The sequence below is a fragment of the Oratosquilla oratoria genome, unplaced genomic scaffold (assembly GCF_046742065.1).
Source record: "Oratosquilla oratoria isolate Oo_2021 unplaced genomic scaffold, ASM4674206v1 SCAFFOLD56, whole genome shotgun sequence".
In the NCBI taxonomy this organism is placed as follows: Eukaryota; Metazoa; Arthropoda; class Malacostraca; order Stomatopoda; family Squillidae; genus Oratosquilla; species Oratosquilla oratoria.
Window position 1 is genome coordinate 130776 of NW_027467720.1, and position 5652 is coordinate 136427.

Here is a 5652-nt window from a genome sequence, read left to right on the forward strand (position 1 = left end):
CTGCACCTAGTGCTCCTGATCTGAACAATCAGGAGCACTTTCCTGCACTCAACACCGCTACAACACACACACACACTCGAACACAGCCAGCTCCCAAAAAGTCCCCACGCCCAAACCTACACCCAAACCCAAGCCCACGCCCACGCCCCCAGCACCAACCCCACGAGCACAGGAACGGCAGCCCCCTCCACCTCAATATCCGTCTGATATCATCCCCCTGCGGGAAGATGATATCGGTCTGATTGTGACTGGTGTCGTCGCTGGGATCACAAGTACCCTAGGGGAAAGTGATGCAGAGAAGACACTAGACATGGTGAATAAGGCTGTCACGAATGTGCTCAACCTCCTAAAAGAGAAGAGAAACCCTTCCAAAAATCCTAGGCGAAAGGAGAGGACTCCCTCCACCTCTTCATCTCCCACCTCCTCCTCCGCCTCTGTCTCCTCCTCCTCCCCTTCCACTACCCCAAAGCCAGCCATACACTTTTACCATTGACAAAGCGACACCAACAGCAACATTGAATACGAGGAAAGCGCTTGCTGCTAAGCCCCAACGTCAATGTGCTCTTCGGCTTGAAGACGCCTCTTCTGATGAGGAGGAAAATGTTTCCACTGTTCAAAGGTCGCAACCCATCTTGTCTTCTGACCGGGGACGACAAGATGAGGACATAATGGAACTTGACAGGGAAGAAAGTCGCCTTGTTCAATAGTCAATTAAGGTTGCTACAGTGGAACATAAACGGGTTCCGCAGTAAAAACCCGTATCTCCTTGCGCTTGCGCAAGAGTATGATTACGATATCATACTTCTCCAAGAGACATTGGTGAGCGATAAGGTGTGATTTCCGGGATATCGCATCTTCACCCTCCCTCACATACCCACTACTAGGGGGTGCATGATCTTAGTCAAATCATCTATCCCCTGTAGTGAAATCATGTGGAGATGGTGTAGAAGTTCTTGCGGTTCGACTCCATCGGGCCCACGAAACGTACACCATCTATAACATATACAGGGGCCATAGTGCGGTACTGGACCTTGGAGAAGTGTGTGCTCTTGCTGCGGACAGGCTCCTCATCATAGGAGGGGACTTCAACGCCCATCATACAATGTTGATGTCGCCCCAAAGGCCCAATGTCGCTGGGCGCCACTTAAATTACGTGTTAGATGAATGCCCTGACATTGCGTTGTTGAATGATGGTAATCCGACGCACGTGCAAGGTGGACGACTTGATCTGACCTTGGCGACGGCCACTCTCCTCCCTAGGGTAACCTGGGAGGTGCATCCTAGTGTCACTAGTGATCACTTCGGTGTCTCTGTGCACATACGGGATACACCACCCATACCGGCTGTATTACCTGTTCCCAGGTGGAAGACTGCTCTGGCAAACTGGCCGGCCTTTGAGAGATCTGTTGAAGAATGGGCAGCTTCTTACGTTCCACCACAGGACGTGGAAACGTTAGAGGCTGACTTTTCTGCAGCCCTTCAGGTGGCTGCCAACAGAGCCATCCCAAAGACTCGCCAGTCCCCCAGGGAACATAAGAACAATTGGTACTATACCCCCGAGGTGAGAGAGGCCAACCATCGGGTCAACATGCTTAGGCGTGTTTTCCGACGGCGCCGAACTCAGACCAATTTGGCCAACTTGCGCGCTGCAGTTCGTGACGCACATGTCACGGCTGCAGATGCCAGAAGAGCAAAGTTTCTTGAATGGTGTGAGGGCTTTAACGCTCACACCTCCCTAGCAGAGCTATGGTCCAAGCTCCGTAAAGCAACTGGCAGGACTCAACCGCGACGCACTCATCATGCCCCTGATACTGAGGCGCAGCGACTGGTGCAAGAGTTTGCCTCTCGCTCCAGCAGCACCTCACTCCCGCAGTGTGTTCAAGACACACTGCAGGACCTACAAGGAGTCATCATGTCCCCAACACCAAGGCGCCTCGCCTTGGTGTTGAGGACATGATGAGTCGGTCGGATGATACTGACACTAGCTTTACGCTTCAGGAGCTACGGGTCACACACAAGACCAGCTCAGACACGGCACCTGGAGAGGACCTCGTCACCTATTCCATGCTGACCCACCTTGGGCCAGCGGGTGATGAGGCACTTCTAAGGGTGATTAACGCGTCTTGGAGGACTGGTAAGCTACCAACAGCCTGGAAGACGCCAATCATAACGCCAATTTCAAAGCCAAAGGAACCTGATGCCTATCGCCCCATCAGCCTGACAAGCTGCAAGGGAAGACAGCGGAGAGGATGGTGCTAAACAGGCTGCTGTGGAAACTGGGCCCCATGCATGAGTATACATGCTTACTGCAAGGGCGTTTGAGCTGGCCAGTCCACTTGTGATATTAGACACCCTTACCCGCAAGGGTGTAAAAGGCAAGCTGCTTTCTTGGATTGCTGACTATCTCAGTCACCGGTCTGCGAAAGTAAGATTTCAGGGTCATATATCAGAGGCCAGAATGCTGGAGAATGGCACTCCACAGGGGGGGGGGTCCTCAGCCCCACTCTGTTCAATGTGCTCGTCTCCAACATTCTGGAACTACCTCTACCCAATGGGTGCAAGGTTATCTCTTATGCAGATGACCTTGCGCTTATAATTACTGGAAGGCGGCGGTGCTTCAGCAGGGCCCAGCGCTGCTTAAGTGCCGTAGCGACAGAATGTTGCAGGTTAGGGTTAAAGATCTCCCCTACCAAATCGAAAGCCATGGCGTTAGGACTCTGGAGTGAGGGGGAGCATCTCACCATCCAGGGTCTTAGGCTGGACTGGGCCCACCAGTTTCAGTACCTGGGAGTCTGGATTGATGGGAAGCTCACCTTTCAGAAAAAAACTAGCCTATCTCAAGGAGAGGCTGAAGGCGAGAACCACAGTCATGAAAGCAATGACGGGGAAGGCACTTGGTGCCACGCACCAGGTCCTTCGCACATTCTATGTGCAAGCAGTCCGCAGTTTGGTGGACTACGCTGCCCCAGCTCTCATAACTGTGGCGACTGCCAAGCTTGAAGACCTAGAGCCTTGCCAAAACGCCGCAGCAAGGACTATCCTGGGAGCTCAACCTTGGACCAAGGCTTCATTGCCTTCATTAGCATCACGGGTCAGAAGGCTGGAGGTTGACTTTCTTGCCAAGATAGTCCAGAGCCCCAGGATAACTGAGCTGAGTCAGAGCCTTGTGATAGCTCTGGGACGGGTGGATAATCTTATCCACAGCGGTACCTGGCTATCTCAAACGGCTAGACTCCTGGACTCCTTCAAACTCACCAATGCTCTCCTTGAGAAGGGTAGGGACTCTGTTCACCCAGAGTTCAAGTCCCCATCTCCATGGCTGTTGATACCTGCAGCTTTCGTGGTCGCTAAGCTTCCCAGTAAGAAGTTATGTGACCAGGAACGAGTACGAGCGCAGGTGTTAACGGCATACGCGCACTATCGAGACCTGGGATGGTGATCTATTATACGGATGGTTTCGTTGACCACAAGAGGCCTCGTAGTGCGGGGGCTGCCTTCGTGACAGATGGTTTGACCTTTGTCAGGAGAGCATCTGATAATGCGTCCACTCTCCAAGCTGAGGCCATAGCGGTCCAAGGAGCGTTAGAGCATGCTCTAATATCTAGAACTGGTCCTGTGGTGATCCATACGGACTCACAGTCTCTGCTAGGCAGCTTAGATACGACACAGCCCAGCGACAATGTACACCTACTGACCGCCATCCTAGCACTCCTGCTGAAGCTACATCAGCAAGGCAGGAGTGTTACGCTCAACTGGGTGTCGAGCCATGTAGGTGTCCCAGGAAACGAGCTAGCCGATGCCGCAGCAGAAGCGGCGCGCCAAATACCCCAAGTCGATGTTGTCGTCCCTCTTAGCCGAAATCAGTTGCGCATACGCACCAGGGCTCTTAACCAGGTACAACGGTTCCTTCAGCACAGACTGGAGACAGAGGTATCAGAAAGGGCGAGGTGGTACAAGGCAGTCACCGACTACGAGCCCCTTGTACTTCCTCGCTCCACACCTAGAAAAGTGGAAACTCTGCTCCTCCGTCTGCGGCTGGAGGACCGTTGTTTCTGGCAGATCAAGAGAAATCCAACACCTGAAGAAAGAAGATGCCACCATTGTAGCCATCCTGAAGCCACCCTCAAGCATTACCTCCAGCATTGCCCCGCAACTACTTTTCTGAGAAGAGGGCCTCCGACAACATCTGAGGGTCTTGTGCGCCGCCTATGCAGCCACCTTAGCGAATTTGAATCATGCACTATTATTGTTAGGAAAGGGTGCACTCATCAGGATGTGCATACATATATCACATATGTATGCACATCTCGTGGTTGTATGAGTGTGTGTGGCAAACCCCACACATACATAGAACCACCCTCCAAACGGGCTCGCCTTAAAAGCCCGTAGGAATCTTTTTCCCGAATTGATTAGAATAGAATTGGGTCACGGCCAGTCTGGTTTAGACTGGTGGCGCGTCGCCACAAACGCTTCAACGTGATAAAGAGATAGTGTTTCCAGAAATTTTGATGAAATTTATCAGACAAAGCTTAAAAATAAATCAATGAAACCAGGAGAAATAATAATTGAATAACAAAGAAATAACCATGAGGAATAATAAATGAAAAACAAAGAAACTGTATATAGAAAATAAACATAAGGGAGAAAACAAAAACAAGACAGAACTTCCGACATCACTGATGATTATGTAATTCAAGGTGACCTGTGGACGCGATCACTCGAAAAATTCAAGCACATGAACGAATTTTAGGTAAACATTTCAAAAGAATCTCTATGACCAAATATTACAGCTCAATTTATTATTTTTATACAGAATAAAAGAAATAATTTATTGGTAGCCTCTGGCAACCCCATTGCATAAAAAACCATTCTGTTCATTGAAATAAAGTCTAAATTTCGATAGCCAGTTCTATTTTGTTTACGATAATGTGTTTATGGAGATATTTGGCAACTCTTCCCACCGCACAGAAGCAAGCTATTATTCTCTAGTCTCTACACCTCTTAGTGCCTTTTCAAAGTTAGCGGGAGAAAGATGTCGCTTTCCAGTCTCCCTTTTTTATCCTCTCCTGAAAAATAAATGTTTTTGTTCTTTAATAAGCTATATCTCTGGTTCTAATTTACATATTTTGATTATTGTGCCATTTTAAAGGAAAAAAGTCATACTTTAATTTGTTAAGAAAAAATAAAAGAAAATGTAACTTTTTTTTTTAATTTATCCTAACAGATTTTCACAGCATTTTTCACTGTTCAAAAAATAATGAAAAAGTGAAAATAAAATTAAATACAATCTTACCAAGTTGTTACCAAGATTCTAATCTTTCTTTTCCTAAAAAGGCGGTTGATATGGACATCTTCATGTTCAGATATATCATCTTCACTATACAATATTATACAAAATAAAAATATTCACTACACGTAACATATACATGTGACTGAAACAATTTAGTGGAGAATTATGCTCTATTGGAAAATGGTAATTATACATAAGTTCACCAGAGAAGTTGAACAACTTTTATGACACGTTCACGTATAAGAACTCCCAGGTTCCCTCATGTTACGTAAAACCACGTTGTCGCACATGCGGACACAGTTTAACTTTCTAATTTTTTAAATTACTTTTTTCTGAATTCAGAAAAACAATACTGACTAAAC